Source organism: Emydura macquarii, unplaced genomic scaffold (genome assembly GCF_026122565.2).
Source record: "Emydura macquarii macquarii isolate MOO-44397 ecotype Brisbane River unplaced genomic scaffold, CSIRO-AGI_Emac_v2 contig_2676, whole genome shotgun sequence".
Lineage (NCBI taxonomy): Eukaryota > Metazoa > Chordata > Testudines > Chelidae > Emydura > Emydura macquarii.
Genome location: NW_027132813.1, coordinates 24,596,525 through 24,617,181, shown reverse-complemented (window position 1 = coordinate 24,617,181; position 20,657 = coordinate 24,596,525). Strand labels below are relative to the sequence as shown.

General features: G+C 39.6%; 1 long non-coding RNA gene across 1 annotated transcript; it reads left to right on the top strand.

Annotated features, from left to right (window-relative positions):
• The first annotated feature begins 4,018 nt into the window (after window positions 1-4,018).
• On the top strand, window positions 4,019-9,290 carry LOC137164066 (uncharacterized). Its single transcript, XR_010922913.1, has 3 exons — window positions 4,019-4,114; window positions 4,489-4,604; window positions 9,135-9,290. It is a non-coding gene; the product is annotated as an uncharacterized lncRNA (long non-coding RNA).
• The last annotated feature ends 11,367 nt before the right edge of the window (window positions 9,291-20,657 follow it).

The following is a 20,657-nucleotide window of genomic DNA, read 5'->3' as shown; positions in this document are numbered from 1 at the left end:
TAGACATTAACAGGACTGACTTTTGATTCAGAGTTAGCTCCACTTTGACTTTTTATTCCCACTGCCTGATGACTACTCTCTCTCATCACACCATGAAAGTTTACCAGTCACAAATCTCCATTATATGGGACCTTTACACTGTCTTGATTTACATTAATCTGATCTACCAATAAATGAACTCACTTGTTTTATTCTGACAAACCTGATTTATGTTGACTTTTGTACTTTCCAATACTGCATTTCCTTTATTGATTTTCTGCCTTTGTGTCAGCTGGATGATGCTCTTTCGTGTGCTCTCTCTCTCTCTTCTTTTTTTTTGGCAGGTATTTCAGAGGGTATTTTTAAATTGGTGCCTAGTCCTGTCCCACTGATGTTAATGAAAGATTTGCCACTGACTTCACTGAGAACAGGATGAGACCCTTTATTATTGTTCTAAAATATTAATAGCTTGATTCCTCCCATTTACATTGGTGTAAATCAGTAATAACTCCACTGAACTAACTTATTGGAATTACACTAGTGTAAAACAGGTGCATTAGAGAAAATCAGTGCCTAATTATTTAAAAGCATTTTTGGAGTAAACACAGGTGTTAAATGGAGAGAATAGCATTAATACTCTACTCATAAACCACATTTGCCACATTCACAATTTCAGCATGCCACACTGGTCACACTCACCTTATCAGGCCCTCTCCTGTTTATTAAAGATATACTAAGTCATGCAAATTGAATTTATGTATGTAGTCCTGTAGAAGTCTAAAGGGAGCAGGATTTGGCCCATAGCATGTTATGAAAACAAATAGTTGAACAGAGCACACATTGGTTTCTTGCATGAAGTGGTGAGTAGAGAATGTATATACTCCAAAGCATAAAATAAAAATTTTAAACAATCAAATAAATGTAACAAATTAGTAATTTTACAGTAAAGAGTTCTACTGTTTTAAACATTAAAACAGGATATGCAGAAAATAAAACATTATACAAAGGGGAAAAATACAATTTTTATCATTTTAATTGGTGCAACTGATACTCAGTGTCAATTGCTTGTAAATATAAAATAAAACATTTGCATTTTTTAACTTTGTCATATATACTTTTCCCTTCCTGTTTCCCCACTATAGATATCCCTGAGCCTCTTAAACACTTTCCCGATGCCCTGTTGTCTGGCTCTGTTCCATGCACATAGTCCTCTCCCATGCACAGTTCATATCCCATCTCACCAGCCCTTCCCACACACACATTGATAAAAGATCCAAGCAAGCTCGATTCTGTTGAACTTCTCATGCAGAAGTCCTGTGGCATCAGTGGTTGGTTAGTGAGAGTCAGGCCTGCAAGACTGTGTACTGTCTGCTCCTCTTCCCAGCCATTGACATTTGTACATCCCCACCCACCTCGCCATACAATCACCAGATGCCTTTCCTCAAATTGCTCATAGTGAGTTAGTGCCTACTTTTTTTTGCACATTAGTTTATCCTCTATCTATCTCATTGCTAAATTAACTGGGTCTCAGTAAAGTGACCTAGAATAGAGTCCCAGTAGACACACGGTTGGTCTTCTCAGTTATGTAATTGTTGGAAGGTAGAATTATTCATTGGCATCTTTTATATCGGAAGAGAACTTGGTTTGTCAAGTAGCTGTCACAGAATTGCTGCTTCAGTTAGATTATACTGTGCCTGGAGACAGCTCATAAAACCTATTTTCCCATGTGACCTTCTCTCCAAATTTCACTTTGGACTGTACCTTTCAACAACAGTAGCTCAGCATTTTATCACCATAATTGAAACATCCTCTTTTGACTATCTTTCTCCTTTCTCTTTTCCCTATGTCTCTTCACTACATAGCCACTTATCTGTCTAGTTCTTAAATACAAATTTAGGTAATCTTTACTTGAATGAGCTTGATACAGGTGAGTGATTAGTTGCTAGGTGCTCTTTCATAATGTGTTGCTGCCAGTTAGCAAAAGTATCAAATCCCATCTCTTCTAGTCTATTGCTGACTGGATTTCCTCCAGCTGGTGATGAAGATGTTTAGCTTCTACCAAGAGTCGTCATCTTCCCAATTAATGTCCTCATTCCTGCACTCTCCTTATGCCTGGAACTCTCTCCTTATTCTGTGCACCAAAGATCTTCATTAAAATGCACTTCTTCTGCAAAGTCTATCAGTGTGAATCCACCTCAGAATTGAAAGTTATGTTACATATATTAGAAAGACATCTACGTCACCAGGCCCAGACTGGGCTCTTGGGCAATGAGGCATTTGCTTGGAGGGACTCTGTCCTGTAAATGGTGAAACCAAAAACCAAGTAGGGGTCTTAACAACCTCCTTTCGACTTCCCTGCCTCCTGTGGATGGCACAAAGCCTTGAGCAATTTCCCCCTCCCTTCTGCTGCTGCTGTAGCCACTGCTATTGGGAAATCACCAGATTCAGGCCTGGAAGCCCCCTCAGCTCCATTTTCTGCTGCTGCTGCTGAGAGAGAAGGCCAGCAGTATGGAGGGAGCAAGAAAGAGAATGAGATTAGGAACCTCAGCTAGGTCTGTGCTGTGTTAACAGCCCTTTAGCAAGGATAAGGCAGAGAGCTGTGCCCTGGCATTAGTGATCTGTTCCTTGGCCTCAGCCTCTCAGCAAGAAGAGGTGCCTGAAGCACGGTCCTTACCAGAAGACCATGCTCCAATATTAGTCATGCTGAGTAGAAGATGGTGAAGAAAGGAGATCAGAGGTCTGTACTCTGTCATCACCCATGCAGCATAAAGTTGGTGTGCCTGCACGCTGATATCAGCACTGAAGGGAAATGGATGAGGCACAAATACCACAAATGTGTGGGTGTCTGATACCAGGATAGAAGTGAGTGAGGCAAAGAACTAGCAAGAGACCTTCAGAATTAAGATAGGTAAGAGAGGAACTTCACAGAAGCCTCTGTTCCCAATAGCATGGAAGCACACATCTTCCCAGAGCTGGGTGATTGACTAGTAAAGTACAGGGAAACCTGAGTGCTTGTGCTCTCTGATGGCAGATGGATGCTAAAGTTTATGGCAGAAAAAGAAAAGCTGCCTTTCCAAGAACCTTGTGAGGGCTGCTGCAGGAACAGTTCACAGGCACATTTCAGGCAGAGCCAACAGAGACTACAAACAAGTTTTCAATCAATGTTTTACTAAGAAGCAATTTCGATAAAAAGAGCTGTACTGCACTATATAGGGACAGAAAAGACTGCTGTTTGGTCAAGTTATAAGAAAGTTCTGGTGACAAGGTGTAGGCACCTGCACTCAATTGGATAGTGAATAGGATAAATTTCGGCCTGGCTCAGTAAAGACTGCCCAAGGTACCTTTGTGGAATAAAGAGCCATTAGCTGTGGCTAATGAAGAGGTGAGGGTGTCGTGGTCACGTCAGGGCCTTGCCTCAGGCACCTAGAAGAACAAGTTGAACTTCTTCCCACAATGGATAGAGATAGTATAGGGCTAGTATAGGTACAGACTGTGTTGAGGAGGGAAATATTTGTATTTTCACAGCCACAAGGAAAGTGTAGGCTTGCTTCTGAGATACTACAAAGGGAGAATCTCTATGTTTTTTAATTCCTACCTATAAGAGGGAACTAGACCTGCTCATTTAGGATTCTGCAGAGGAAAGACCCTGTCTGCCTGACTGCCAGGGAAGGGGTATCTGAAGACATGTTCACCACTCTAAGAGAAAGGGACTTGTTCTGTTTTCAGACATTTGTCCCTTTAATGGACTGGTGACCCCTTATTCCTAGGGCCATATCAGAGAACCACTTACAATTTGTGGGAAGGTTGGAAGTTTTGGCTTAGTGCCTTGAGTAAAATCCTTCTGTAGTGTAGTCAGTAGTCTGGGAGCCTATCTTTAGTTCTTTCCAGCCAAATGGAAGTGGGGGAAAAGGGATGTGCTGCAAAATAAGAAGAAATGATAGTTGTAACTCACAGGACTATGAAAATATCAGAAAGAGTATAAAATATCATGACAAGATATCATGCTACCATTTCATGTGACTCTTTCTTTATGCATTTTAGATTTTGAGAGATGGAGTTTTTCAGTTTGCTAAATTCTCAGGAAAATAACAAGCCTTGTGAAGGTCACAGAGCAGAGATTTCAAAAGCAAAGCACGTAAGTGTAACAAATATTACTTTATTAGTCTGACCCCAACTTTGATCTATAACTCCACACATGTTGCTCATCATAAAACTGCTTCAAAGAAAAGAAAGAACAGCTCATAAATAAGAAAGCTTAGAGAACCTAAAACATATGTATAAAACAGAGTCTGTAATCCTGAGGGTAAGTGTGCCATCTAGTGTTCGAAACTGTTCACTAAGAGGGAGGAAAAAAACCTTAAAATACTAATTTTACAAAAATTATTAATGAATAGGAAGTATTTATCATCCTTTGTTCTGTTAGGCATGCTATTGTTTGACTGATGATATTAGTCATTAATGTGAGTTGTAGGACTAAATTCAGCCATCGTTTCTCCCATCCTAAATCAGTATCTAAAGCTCCCAGCAGTGGAAGGTTATATCTCAGCCAGGGGAAGTTTATATCTGAACAAAACTGTCAGTGCAAGAAGGGGAATGCTCTGCAAAAGACCAGCACTGGCCAACAGGTAGGTGACACTGTACAAGAAAGAGGTGTGGCCACGACAGACAAGGGATATGTTACTCTGCAGCCTCCTCCGCTGGGGTTCCTAATATTTTCCATGCTGTTTCTCTTTTAAGGCTTTTAGGCTGATTTAATAGTTACTGTAAATCATCTTCAGACATCCTTCCCCACCAGTGAGAGCAGCAATTATATTGTCATAGGGATTGTATGGACCTATACAGCTCAATTAGAATTGACATCTTTGCTCAAAGTCAGATTTTCTTCTGCCTCCATCTCATCCCCATAGGGCAGAACTTGCAGAAGTGGGTTAAGGGAAAGGAAATCTATGTATTATCTCTTAGGGCTCAATGGAGCCCGTGGGGAACCATGAATCCCCAGATTTGCCAACTCTCACTATCTTATCGCTAGTATTGCAACTTTTCAGTGTCTTTCTTAAAGCTCCAGTTCAGCTCCTGGAATCAACAGATTGCTAGAGAAAAAGAAGTTACTCACCTTGTGCAGTAACTATTGTTCTTCGAGATGTGTGTCTGTATGGGTGCAGGCAATCCCTCCTCAGTTCCTTCTCTACCGCAAAGTCAACTACTAGAACTCCGAAGTAGAGGTGAGGTGGTGGGCCGTGGGGATATATCTCAAAGAACCATTGTTACTGCACAAGGTGACTGCTGCTGCTTCTTATTCCTCCTCATCTTCCTCTTCTTCTTGTAGTGTCTCTATGGGTGCTCCACTGTGGGTGTCTCCTAAGCAGTGCCCATCACTGGAGGCTGGGATTTTGGAATCGAGTTTAATATAGATGATAGTCCAGTGGCACCAAATTTGGCGTCTGCAGCCGCATCCCTCACGATGGCATAATGTTCTGCGAAACTGTGTGCAGATGCCCAGGTAGCTGCTCTGCAGATTTCTGATATAGACATACCTTTGGAGAAGGTGACGGACGAGGAGACTAACCTTGTAGAATGCATGTGTATTGAAGATGAGGATGTTATGTTACGCAATTGGTAACAGAGTATAATATAGTCCAAAACCCACTTGGAGAGTCTCTGAGTTGAAATCGCTGTACCTTTTGTCCTATCTGCAATGGAAAGGAAGTGTCTCAGAGATTTCCAAAAGGCTCTCATCCTGTCCAGCTAGAAGGCTAAGATTTTCCTCACATCAAGCGTATGGAGGATGGCTTCCCTATTATCCTGATGGGGTCTGGGATAAAAGGCTGAGACCTGAATAAGCTGATTTATGTGAAATGCAGAAGTTACCTTAGGAGTGAACTTTGGATGTAGTCTAAGTGATCTTGTCAGAGAAGAACACTGTGAAAGGGGGATGTGCCATCAGATCCGCTATTTCCCCAATCCTTCTTGCAGAGATAATGGTGATAAGGAATGCCGTCTTCATTGAAAGGTGAGTTAATGAACAAGTGGCCATGGGCTCAAATGGTGGCTTAGTCAGATCTTTTAACACTAGGTTCAAAGTCCCATTGGGGAGTGGAAAGTCTGGGTTGTGGGAAGAGTTTCTCTATGCCTTTGAGAAACCTCTTCATAATCAGATGTGAAAAGAATGAGTAGCCTTCTACCTGCTCATGGAAGGTTGCAATTGCTGCTCGATGAATTTTCAGCAAACTGATAGAGAATCCTAATTTCTTGAGAGTCAACAGGTAGTCTAGGTTGGATATATTAGAGATGACATCTTTGGGCTGGCACAAGATCTGAAATCGATTCCAGTTCTGTAGATAGGTATGGCAAGTGGCTCCTTTCCTATTGTGCAATAATACTTCTTGCATCTCTTCAGACCAAAATGTCTCTATGCGCTGGAACCATGAAGGAACCAGGCTTTGAGCCATAGAATCCGTAGGTTGGGATGGAGAGTGCGTCTCTCGTTCTGCGATTGAAGATAAGGAGTGATTGGAAGAGTCATCGGTGGACATAGTGCCAACTGTGACAGATAGGAGCAATCAGTTTGCTCTTTCTTTTTTCATTTTCAACAGGATTTTCAGTATCACAGGGAATGGGGGAAAGATGTAAAGAAGGCCCTTTTCCCACAGAAGGAGGGGAGCATGTCCCATGGAGTGTTGTCCGATTCCGGTTCTGGAGCAGTACCTTGGACATTTCTTTTTCTGCTAAGTAGCAAATAGGTCTGTTGGTGTCCCTTATTGCTGGAATACATCATGGAGTATCGCTGAATCTATCTCCATTGATGGTTGTGTGGGAATTTGCAACTAAGATTGCAAGTAGGCTGTTGATATTAGGATATTATGGGAGATGCACCTTCCATGGTTTCAATGCTTCTATGCATACGGAGTGAGACCGGGCACCTCCCTGACAGTTTATGTAATACATGCAGGCCATATTGTCCATCATGTCCCTGGTGTGAGTATCTTTCATCAGCAGAAGGAAATGATTGCACTCATTTCTAACTGCTCTGAGTTCGAGCAGTTTGATGTTGAGGCATGTCTCTGCTGGAAACCATTTGCCCAGTATTGTGCGATCACTGAGATGTGCACCTCATTCTATGCGGGATGCATCGGTGGTCAGGACTAGAGATGGGGAAGACTGAACAAACTGGATTCCCATACAGACACTTACTAGGTTCTTCCACCAGTCCAAGGATTGCTTGACCCTGTTGGGCATCCATAGTACTTTGCTTATGTTGTCTCTGTTCAGCCTGTAAACTGAACTGATCCATGCTTGGAATTATCTCATGTGTAGTCTGGCATGAGAAATAACCGATGTGCGCATGACCATGTCTGGCCAAAATTTGATGGCTGGATTATACTGTCTCTATCAACAAGGATTTGTGATGTCGGAGGAGCGCCGTCACCTGAAAGGAGTCAAAGTCAGCTTCTATGAATTCTAGTCTCTGTACCAGTATTAAAGTAGACTTTTGTTTGTTGATCTGTAGGCCCAGATTCTGGAACAGCTCCAGTGTTGTCTGAGTGACTAGTTGGGCCTCTTTGAAGGACCATGCCCTGAGAAGGCAGTCATCCAGATAAGGATAAATCATGAGAGCGTAAGTGGGCTGCCTCTACGGAGAGGACCTTGGAGAATACTCTGTGGACTGATGTGAGGCCAAAAAGGAGTACCCTGTATTGGTAGTGGTCTTGGCCTAGCATGAACCTGAGGTAAGGCTGAGGGCCAAGAACCAGTTTCCTTTTTCTAACACTGGAATGATCGTTGATAATGTGACCAGCTTGAACTTCTGAGCCTTGACAAATTTGTTGAGCACTTTGAGGTCCAGTATGGGCAGGAAGGACTACTATGAAAGTTCTCCGATCAGCAGTGCAAGGATGCAGAAATACCTACAGTGGAGCACCTATAGGGACACTATTTGAAGAAGAATCTTGACTTTCATTTAAAAAAAAAAAAAAAAAAAAGCAGCAAGTTTCCAGTCCTCATGTTTGCAGAGAAAAACTTCAAAATGTGAAACAATCGCAACCTAAAGGCTTAGAAACCAGCAGACAAATATAAAGAACCCACAATTTATTAATTTTTTAAAAATCTCATGACTTTTAAGACAATCTTGTAAATTACTCATGATTTTTGACTGCTTGGGATTGACATTACTTCACCCCTTGCTAACCCTACCCACACTTAACATAGAGCCACCAACTCCCTGCCCTGTCCCTGCCAAGATCCTCCCCTTTGAGATTCCAGTCCCATGAAATAGCCTCTGCAGGGTCCTAACAATGCCACGGAGACAGTTGTCTCCCACCTCCTTCACACACCTCTTTTCCTCACAGTAGGGGTAAGATCTGAACACTGAGGATTTGCAATGGATTGGGCAGGGGAACATGATCTGGCACTCAGTTATTCATTGTGTGCCACTGGGAGTTTTGAGTAAAGAACCAAATAATGACTTTGGGATTTGCCCCATATGATAGCTGCAACTTTTTATTGAACTTAGAATTCTGTTTACTGTGTTTAAAAGAAGTGTTCTTTTATGAAATGTTATTTCTCTTGTTGGATTGCACATTTATCTGGTCAATGCTTTTTAAGGTTATTGTTTGTTATATCACTGACTAACTCGAGCTTGTTGAATAGCCAAAAAATAGATTAGCAAATATTTCCATTGATAAAAGTGACACATTCATTTCACTGTGTGTAGTAGTATGGCAGAAGCAGTGCCCCTTTTGGACCTTTCCAGTTGCCCCGAAGAAATCTCCACTTCCAGGGTCCACTGTAGCAGGGCACCAGCCCACCAGCCAATTGTCCCTTCAGTCTTATTGTCATTTGAGGGGGTTGTAGATGCTCAGCCTCAAAAAGTCCCAGAACAAAAAGCAAACCCAACTTGATATTTGAGTCATCCCCCAATCTGCTAGTAGGGTGTCCCGTCCTTCAATACAGACTTGTCACCTGAACAGTGTCTCACTTGTGAGTTGCTCGCTCCGGGGGTCTAAGCCTCCTGTTCCCAGTGGTTGCTCCGTTTAGCAGGCATGTCTCTCCACAACTCTGCAAGCAAAGTTCCCATGAGGCGGAGGCAGAGCTTGTCTTCTTTCTTGGCCAGCCAGCCCTCAACTGAGCCACATTCTCTGCTTTTATTCCCCTTCCAGGTTTGGCATTGGTGGCAGATATAGCAGGACAGAGCTAGCTGTGCCTATAAGCTCTCCTTAACCCCTTCTCTGCTGGTGTGGGGCCTCTGTGCCCTATCACACTATGGTTCATGGGATCATATTCTTAGAGAACATTTGGGTAGGCATGGAAATATTCACAAGTCCTGAATGTTCTACAGATTTTAGCAAAATGATTATTCATCTGAAAATTTACATCCAGAGTTCACTATTCATTAAACTATTTAAAAAATTTTAGTCAACCAGTCAGGGAGCAGAGGAGACACGATGTAATTTAGGTGAAAAACTACAAAGAGCAAATAGTGTACGTGAACAATTAATGAACTCATAATCTGAAAATTATTTATCCAAAATATTGGCTAGACACAAAAAACAAACATGTTCTAAGAACATTAGGCTTAGTTCACAAACAATTTACTAACCAAACAAGGAATTTAACTAATCATGAATATTTCAACTATCTCTGGTAAAAACTTACTATAATAAACAAACCTTTCTTTAAAAGGTTGGTTTTTAAAAGTTTTTCCTCAGATAGATGAAAAGTGACACATTCATTTCACTGTGTGTAGTACTATGGGGAGAGCAGTACCCCTTTTGGGCCTTCCAGGTGCCCCAACAGATGGGGAAAATAAATCTCCACCTCCAGTGTCTTTTTCCTCAGATTTTTTGACATTAGGATATTTTTCCATTTCACTTTTGCAGCTTGCTAATCTGACCTCTGAGACATCATTCCAACTCACCATTGTGATAGATATATTTCCATGAATGCCAATTTTGAAATTTTTCAAAGCTTGACACATTTGGAACTTAATTTTAATTCAGTAAATCTCCTTTCAGGAGTCTGATTTGTCTTGCATCCTCCCCAGGGTTTCACTTCCCTTAAAAACTACTTGCTTACAAAATCAGACATAAAAATACAAAAGTGTCATAGCACACTATTACTGAAAAATTGCTTACTTTCTCATTTTTATCATATAATTATAAAATAATTATAAAATAAATCAATTGGAATATAAATATTGTACTTACATTTCAGTGTATAGTATATAGAGAAGTATAAATAAGACATTGTCTGTATGAAATTTCAGTTTCTACTGACTTCGCTACTGCTTTTTATGTAGCCTGTTGTAAAACTAAGCAAATATTTAGAAGAGCTGAGGTACCCCCTATAAGACCTCTGCATACCCCCAGGGTATATGTACTCCTGTTTGAGAACCACTGTACTATCTCCTAATCTGGCTGCAAATTAATAGCTGTAGCTTTTCCCTACTTCTCTCACTTTCTCCTTACACAGATTTAGATGTTTTTCCTGAATGTGCTAATGTTGATTTCAGATAGCAACCAGCAGTAATAAAGATGCAGTTCTCTTACAGTATATACTTAATTCTCCTCTTACAGTGATGCAACTCAGGAGTAACTCAACTGAAGTCAAGGCAGCTATTCTAGTGGAAAACTGGTATAAGTGTGAAGAGAATCAGGCCATTTCTCATTAAACTCCCATCTCTACACTATTATCCATATTGTCCACCTCATATCCAATGACTTCACAATCCTTGTTGACTCAACCATCAATTTCAGCTCATTTAAATCACTCCTTAAAGACTCACCCCTTCTATGCTATCCATAAAAAGTGAATTGTCCTATTTTACAATAAAAGTATAAATGTAATGGAAACACCAAGATGTGCACAAACCAAAAATGAATGACTATATCACTATAACCTACTGATCTCTATGTATTCCCCATTTTTTGTATGCTACTTTCTTTTGTTGCATCACATCTAAAATTAGATGGTAAATTTTTGAGGGCATGGACTATGTCATGTCTTTTTATTTGTTCTGTATAGTGCCCAGCACATTTTTTAGCCCTTTCTAAATAATAATGCAGGAAAGTGTGACATTTGAGCAGGACTGGAAGCAAGACAGATACTCAGTAATCACAGACATAAAAGAGGCTTTCCATAAAAACCATACTGACAATATTACCTTAGGCAATTCTAATGCTCTCATCATCTGGATATCGATGTACTTGCCAAAAACAAAAATTAAGACTACAACCGGTTGCAACATGGGAAGATGAGAAAATTAATGAATATTTAATTACAACTTTTCCTGGGTTTTGTTTGTTTTTTTGTTTTAATTTTGAAGTTCAAAATTTTGTTGAAATTTAAAAAAAACTGACAAGCTCTAATTAGGCTTAAATTAGGCTAATTAGGCTCTAATTAGCTCAGACTTGCATCAAGTTTGTTCAAAATGTCCTTGTTTTTGATCAGGTCTATGTTTATATCTGCTTTTAAGTATATTTCCTATTACCATAACCTTTTTTTCATCCTGCATTATTGTGGGAAGTCTTTCATGGAGAGCAGCTTTTTACTGGGCCCTGAAAATTATCCTGTCTGAGTTCACTTAGATTTCCTCACTGAGGACTCGTGGTGAATATCCTGCACCTGCATTGAGAGTTTGAGACTGGTCTCTTGCCAGTCTTAGCAATCCCACTGAGACCTACTGCTTTGCTGGGCACAGATCAAATGTGTACTATCCTTCATTAAAGACTGAACAAAAGGAGATAACTAAAGATTCTAAAGAGTATTTTTATTAGGGCTGTAAAAATATTTAAAAAATAATCTTAATGAATCACGAGATTAAAAAAATAGTTGCGATTAATCGCAGTTTTAATCACACTGTTAAACAACAATAGAATGCCAATTTAAATGTATTATAAATATTTTGGATGTTTTTCTACATTTTCAAATATATTGATTTCAATTACAACACAGAATACAGAGTGCACAGCACTCACTTTATATTAATTATTTTATTACAAATATTTGCAGTGTAAAAAAGATAAACAAAATAAATAATATTTTTCAATTCACTTCATACAAGTATCGTAGTGCAATCTCTATCATGAAAGTGCAACTTACAAATGTAGAATTCTTTTTTATTTTTTACAGAACTGCACTCAAAAACAAAAAAATTTAAAACTTTAGAGCCTACAAGTTGAAACATGAAGGGGCATATGAATGTTTAGTATATCTGGAACGTAAATACCTTGCAGCCCCGGCTACAAGACTGCCATGCAAATGCCTGTTCTCATTTCAGGTGACATTGTAAATAAGAAGTGGACAACATTATCTCCCGTAAATGTAAACAAACTTGTTTGTCTTAGTGATTGGCTGAACAAGAAGTAGGACTGAGTGGACTTGTATGAGGTGAATTGAAAAATACTATTTCTTTTGTTTATCTTTTTTACAGTGCAATTAATCAGGACTATTTTTTTAATCTAGTTAATTTGTTTTGTGTTAACCACATGCATTAACTGCAATTAATTGACAGCCCTAATTCTTATATTTTAGCCATTCAAAAACTGGTTGACAATCCTTGAAGATAGTAGCAGTTAATCCACCCTTTTGATTCTCTAGATACATGGTTGATTTTAGTTTTTAGTGTTGAATAAGGTTTAAAGTTGTACAGGGTCTTTATGAGTTTATTAGAATAATCCTTATCAACCTTCAATTTATTAGGTCATTGCATAAGCCTCTGACCAAACTCAGGAGAAAATGCTTTCAATGGCCCAGAAATTCAGTACTTCTAGGTTCTAGTCTCAGCTCCAGTACTCACTTGCTATGTGACCATCATTCAGTTACTCAGGCATAGATTTTTTTTAAAGAAGTAAGTGCTTGAAGATATCCTCCTAAGCCCATAATATAGGCACCTAAATAAGTGGCCTGAATTTCAAAACTACTGAAATAAATGGGAGTTCTACCAGTAGGAGGTGCTGAGTGCTCCACATTTTTAAAAACTGGGCCACTTATTTAAGTGCCTGTAGCATGGTGCAGTCCCAGATCATGTCCTCTCATGGCAGTTCCTTCATGGTTCCCTCAGTAAGTCATTCACACCACAGAGAACTTAAATAGCATTAAATAGCATTCCCTCTTTGGGGTCTAATTTATGACCTTACAGAATGAAGCCCTTTTTGGCCTTTCAGGCCCAAACTCTTCCTTCTTGGAGCTTCCAATTCACCCTTGTTCAGGTCCCAGCTCCCACCCACTCTCCTTGCTCTCCCTCAGTCAGAACACTCTGCCAGTCCTCCTACTCCTGATCTCTCTGGACAGTCCTTTCTCTAGATCTCCTTCTGCCTTGGTCCCTGGACTCTCAAACTTCTTCCCTTTGATTCAAGGGCCACACAGCCCTTCTTCCTGGGACAGGGCTATGATTAAGGCAGGTTTCTCCCCGTCACCACCATCCAAGTTCTAGTTCTGCTCCATTCTCCCAGAACACAGCTCCTTCTAAACTAGTGAGTTCTGTCAGTGCCACTACAGCCCCTGGCCTTTCTGGAGAATCTTCTCCTTAGGTCTCTTAAATTCCTTTCTCATGGTTCAGGGGCTCCACACTTCCCTCCTTCCTGTGCCTGTGTTACAATTCAAGCAGCCTTTCCCCTCTCACCAGCATCTTTCACTTCAAGGAGCCTGCCTCGTTCCAGGGGGGTCATAAACTACTTTCCTTTAGTTCTGGGTCTGTGTTGTAATTCATAGCACACTTCCTCAACCAATCAGGTCCCCATCCCAGGGAGCCTCTCTCCTGACCCTGCTCGGTACAACTTTCACACTCCAGACCATTGGCCTGGGAGTCACTTAACAGCTGGATTCCTTTCCCCATTGTAGGGTCTACTACAGGAGCCTATGACAGTTCCTAAACATGGACATGAAAGACTAGCTTTAGGCAGTCATTTAAAAAATCTTTGCATTAAGCTTTTCTGTGCCTCAGTATGCCCATCTGTAAAATGAGCATAACAACAACAACAACAGAGGGTTTGTGAAATATAATTTACTTGCAAAGTGTTTGAGATTTTAAGATGCAGGAAGCTACATGAGAACAAAGTAATAATGAATGGATATCAGCTATATGACTTAAACAAGTCTAAAAGTTTGTGCCAGGGAAGTAAAAGTGTAATTTGACCTATCAGTACTAATATAATACCCATGCTTCAAGTCAAGAGAGAAAGGAGAAACATTCTTTTGAACACACAGACTATACATTTAGAAATGAAAAAGCTCATTTCCTTCAATTAAAAGCAAAGCAGAGACATTAAACTTTAATTGTCTCACTACAAACATATTTTTGTTCATTTTAATACATGAATACATTTGTTACAGCCTGCGGAATGTATTTTGTAACTTAGCATTTGGAGAGTAGTGAAGTGCTTGGCTTGGGAGGAGGTTTCTCCAATGTAGAGCAAAAAAAGTTGACTTTCTATTTAAGGCTGTTCTCAAAACCACTCATATATGACTGCGTCTGAGGCTGAATGTAATTGGAAACACTGGGAGGCACTGAGTTTCCAATGAGACCCTCTTGATTCCAAAAAATACTTCTTTAAGGTAAGCTAGGAAAGCAGCTACACTAATTGAAATAGTCAACCCCATTCTCCTACTGGAGGGGAGCCCAAATCAGTTCCTGAGTGGATTGGAAGTTTTTGTGTATCCATTTCTCAGCAGTGGTCCAGTTCTGAGTTCAGTCCTTTCAACAAGCCTGAATGCTAAGGTCATGTAGGTGGCGCAGAACAATTGTCAATGTATTCCTAGCAACATTTTTTGAAGCAAGCTACAGCAGGACAGTTCCTAGAGCAGCATGTCTCCTGTAGGAAGCAGGCTTTGAAAACTTTGATGTACAATATGGATATATAAGTAATGACCTACCCCCCCCTCAATTTCACTTCCACTGATCACAGGAGTAATTCAGAATGCAAACAGAAGATTCGTTTGCACTGGATATTAATGTAGGTATAATAAATATAGCCTAGCAAGAGCAGTTTTCTTAACAATGAAGCTGTCCGGGGGAGGATCTTGGAAATAAATCAAGTTTAACTGAGTAGCTTCATGTACTCTGCTGAGTAGGTGACTCGATAGCCTCAGCTACATCTTTCCAAAAGAAAACATGGGACTCTTCCCTTTTATGAATTTAGGGTTTGTGAAAGATGCTAAATTGACAGAAGTCTGAAACATTCTTTTTATCCAAAGAATAGGTACAGTACAAATTCAGAATAAGACTCTTCAAAGTGTCCTGTCAACATCTTAATATTTCATTGGAAGATCCACGTCAAGTTTTAGACCGTAGCTCCTTCTCTATGCCATTCAACAGCTGCCAGCAAGATTGCCAGTTGTGCTGAGACTGACAGTAAGGTTGCGAGTTACTGCAAAATATAGTAATGTATTTTGTGGTCAGACTTGTCCACTAGATACAAGACTAAGAGTATGACACAGCTAGCTGATGGTAGTGACCAAAGGATGTTACCAACATAGGGCCATCTGAAGGCATAACTGAAATCCTGGAGTTCTGTGAGCAGAAAATGTTACTGGTCGACTAGATTCACATCAGTGATCTAAAAGTAAAAGCTCTATCTAGCCCATTACCAATTCCCTGTGTCCTTCAGCCTTCCTACAACAAACATTTTGATCAAACATGGACCTGACCTAGGTTTATTCACAACTTCAATTTTCATTTAATGCACTTTGTTCATGCAACAAAATTTTCAATGTAACTATGAAATTTCAAAATCACATATTTAAATACCCAGAATCTCATCTTGTTGCCATTTTTATGTGTGGATCCTTCAATCTATTTAGAAGCATAATTCACCTTTTCCTGTCAAAAAACTCTGAAGTTCCCTTTCTTTCATATGTCCTATTTTGATAAGAGTGGTTCATGTTCACTTCATTACTTTCATGCTTAATGGCATTGCAATGAAAGAAATGACACCTTACAGAATTAGGACCCAGAGTAGCATCCCTTGGAGGTTGAGTTTCAGATCATTATTTCTGCTGACACTGTGCAGCTGTTCCTGAATTTTTCTCTAGAAGCAACTTCGATTTTTATTTATTTTATTTATTTATTTATTTATTTAGCACCATAGAAGTCTTTAGTGGGAACAGGAAGGCATGGCTTGTTTGAGCTGTGATGTAACACCAGTTGACAGGTGGGTTTCAGGGAACTCTCTGGGGCCATGGCCTCTTTAGTGATTTCACCACTCTAAACTCAATTACAGTGGAGTTTCACGCTCCACAGCAAACTCCAGTCCTTTTTTGATAAAAACTCTACAAAGTAAATAAGTCATGATGATGATATGGGTCTACCATTTAATATTCATTGAAGTACATATGTTTGGAAATTGGAAGCAGAGTTTAATCCATTTTCATATTTATATCAACATGAAGCTTTAAAAAGGATATCTCCCCTTTTCTCAAAGAATCTTGTCAATTTTTGGTCTGACAAGATAAATAAAGATGTACAACTCTGACTCTGAATATAAGGAGAGGACCCAAGGAGATTTGAAACAAATATTGAAGTATGCATCTTGAATCTGTTTATTTTCAAGTGGGAGAAGGTTTCTTGCTTCTAGTTTGTAGATTGTGTGTTACTGGAGTATCACAAAGTACTTTTAAGACTTGGTAATTCTTTATACTGTTTGCACAAATTGATTCTATCTATCTATATTACTACATAGTGCATTGGTGGAAGAACATAATAGGTTAAAAACAGGGCCTTTGAAGAATGGCTGTCAAATTAAGGACCAATTTCTGCTTTCATTTACACTGGTATAACTTCCTTGTCTTTGACTGAGTAACTCAGTATTTACGCTAGTGTAACTGATCAGAATTTGGCCCTTGGTAAAAGTATAACAGTCAACCAGAATTGTAAATTGACTACACTATTTAAAGATATAAAAAACAAAATAAAACAGGTATTGTCATAAAATAACTAAAACAAACAAAAAAAGGGTTTCTTTCACTTGTCATTTAAAAACCTCTCTAATTTAGAAAAGCTCATGAAGCATTAAATTTAGATCATCATATTATAATATCTGGCTGTAAAGTGACAAGTGAGACACAACAAAGTTTTCTTTGTCCCTGAGAGTTATATTTCAGATCACTAAAACATAAATGAACTTGGTAAAAAAGAGTTAACATAATGATGTAGTCTTTTATTTGACTGAATGCTTAAGCATGGTGGTATGGCTGATGGCACCTTGTTTAATAATGCAGCACACAGCTTCCTAAGGGGACAAGGCTTGATTTGAAAACTGAATATGGTGCACTCTAAATTTTCTTCCCCGAGGAAGGCTGACTAACTGATAAGTGCCATGAGCTAGCATGGGGACTGATTCTGTCAAATCAAGCTCAGATAGAAGGCACAATGTAGAATCTTCTCAAGTCTTAGTGAGGTAATTTGAGCAGACGTTTGTGACATTAGACAGTGCATCAGCTATGGAATGCTGTAAAAGTTCACTGTCTTACTACAAGGTGGTCTTTAGATGACAGGATAAAGAAATCAGTGCAAATTTGTTAATGTAACAACTTGGAAAAGCATGCTAAAAATGTCACTCTATTGGGATATGTGGTAAAATGTGTAGGGAAGCGACTGCCATTTGTGAAACCTTTATTAGAACTTCATGTAAAGGGCATAACAAAAACAGAAGGGGAATACAACAAATACAATTTCTGGTTTTACATTAAATTAATATAATCTGATACCCCATTTTTCCTGAGCTTGACAAATTCAGTAGACAGCTGGAACAGGCTGAGAGGCTTGAGAATGAAAGTTCATTTGTCTACCTTTCTAAAATGTGATTACTCTAATCCCATTATTTAGCTATTTATTTTTGTTTGTTTGTTTTTCAGTTGTGGGTTAAGGAGTAGTTCTTTAGTAACTACAATTCTAATCTTTAGCCCCAAATCTTCAGCCCTGAAGTCACTGAGCATTTCATCTGAATAATGACACCAGATTAGGCTCTTTGTTGAGAACATAGGATGAGGACCATATGAATCTTTCATTTCAGTAGCTCTAATCAGCACATTTATTATGTTGCATAATTGGAACATCAGGTCAGGTTTTAGGGCCAGAGGTTGTGAGGTGCTGAAGTCAAGATTTCAACAAGAGTTAAGCTAGACACTTCGCACCTCTTAGAAGCAGCTCAGAACAGTGCAGGATCAGAGCCTTCATTTCTAGTTCATTTCCTTTAGTTTAGGCACGTTCTGACACTTTTCTTCGTACTATTAATGTTGGGGTAAATTGTGTTTGGCTCAGAAGCAAAACTTACATCTCTGAGCTCAGCTTCACCGCTCCATATAAGGATGTTTTTATGAGTGAAGAAGCATGTCTCTCTCTCTCTTCTTGCACAACTCACATTTGTCTTTTCAATTACAGCTCCTTTTGTTATCTGTGGGTGTGTGGAATTCTGTAACGCTATTTTTACAGGAGAGGGCTCTGGGAGAAAAGGGCATGATGATACAATCAGACCAGTATTTGAGAGGGGTCCTCAGCCCTAAAGAATACTAATACAGGTTAGCCAAACATCTGTCAAGGATGGTTTAGGTATAACTTAATCCTGCCTCAGTGTAGGTGGGGGCAGAAGGGTCAGTGGACTAGATCCTTTGAGCTTTTTCCAGCCCTCCATTTCTATGATTCTAGATAACACTATTGGTGTGGCATAAAGGAGTACTTCAATAATACATTTAAGAACTGTGGTTGGGAATTTCAAAAGCACCCAGCAGCAGCCTTACTCTGCTCACCCTGATGTCAGCGGTACTGTATTGTCTTTCATCCCAAGAAAACCTAGGCCCTTCGTGCTGCAGAAATGGCACAAAAGGGCAGGACTGCTGCTGTAGGAAGGCACTTGGGGATTCCGCATGGGCTCATCTCAAGATTTAACTCTTGGAACTTTAAAACTTTTACGGACCTGTGTTGTGCAACAATGTCTATTCCTCAGCCCTCTGATGCTCCTGATTTCCCAGGAAAAAGAATCACGAGATCTCACATTCCCTTTCAGAGCAAGGCAGAGCCCTGCTTCCAGTCCAGCCATTCATTTAATAGCAGCTTGTTACTTTGGTGCAGGTCCACATGTATACAAATATGCTAGAAAAAAAGTTATCAGCTAGTTGAATAAGTCCATTAAAGATCTTGCCCAGTGTTTCTCAATTAAATTTGGCCACGGAACCCTTTTGAACTCAATAAATAATTGCGGAACCCCCAAACTCTTAACAGTATTTTTACATATGGGGCCAAAAAAAATGTTGAAATAAGCAAATTATATACAAACAACTAGGTCAGCATTTCTCAATTAAACATAAGTTAAATTACACTTACACTTGATACCCTCCGCCAAAAAATCCGGGACATTTCTTTTTCGGCGGCGCCGGAGAACAGCTGCTCGCAGAACCCTAACAGTGTTCCCGCGGAACACCAATTGAGAAACACTGATCTAGCCTGAAAAACCTTCAATACCAATGTTTCTAGATAGCAAATTGACATGCAAGGGGAGTAGTTTAATGAGCTGAAATAAAGTGAGTCACTTCAGATAAGGAAATCTATATTAATGATGTACGGCAAAACACTTTTTGTTATATATATATATATATATATATATATCCCTTTACTTTTGTTTCATGAGAATAGTTCAGTTGTCAAAGCATTTTCAAGATTTCCATGGATTCAGCAAATACTGTGTGATTGAATTATTGTTCTTACAAAAACTACAATTAAAATACCTTAATCATCATAACAAAAGACCCTTATTGAAACTGACAAAGATAATGAAATCTGATAAATAATTAGTCTTGTTAATCTTTAAAGAGAATTAAACTGCTAGCAAGTTAAAACATGATCTTCAAAATAAGTCTCGTTAATAGGGAGTTGGTTTTCTTTATTCTCAAAGTTTGTTCTCTTACTGAAGTATTTGAGAAAGGGTAGAAGCATTGAAGTGCAGCAGCAGGTAATAATCAAAGGACCATATTCTATGAGAGGACAATTAAATACGGAGACACGTACAAATCCACTTGATTCAGATCTCTTACTGCAAGGGTCGCTAGATTGTGGGCTATTATATTGTGAATCTCTCTCAGTCTCTCTTGTTGAAGCCATTCCAAGTTAATTAAATATTAATTCGGCCCGAGATTGAGTTCAGTCCACTCTATAATACAGTGGTTAGAACACTCACCTAAGAGGTGGGAGATTCCTGTTCAAATCCCTTCTCATCCAGCAGGGAGAAACTGAACCACAATCTTTCACATCCTGGGTAAGTTAGGGTAAGTACCCTAAATATTGGGCTCAAAGCTAGAAGGGTGGCTGCTCCCCACTCCTACCTCCACCCCCGGCAGGCTATTGTGTGGAGTTAGGTGACTTCTGAGCAAACCTACCAGATCAGGCCCTGCAGGCACAATAGGTGGGGAGGGAAATGCGTTTCCCCTGGTTTGAGGATGGCACTGGGGCTTAGGCATAAAATAGGCTAGGCCTCAAGCTCTTAGAGTTAAGCAACAGAGTGCATGACCAAAGCAAAAATTTAGGCACCTAGAGAACTTCTACAGTGACAATTAGGGGCCGAGTGAATTTAGATGCCTACAGAATTAGATTGTAGCCAAGAAAGGGCTTTGTGGTTTGCAATGGCACCTAAAACTGAGACTTAGGCGCCTAAATATCTTGAGGTTCTGGCCCTTACTCAGCACCATGAGATCCT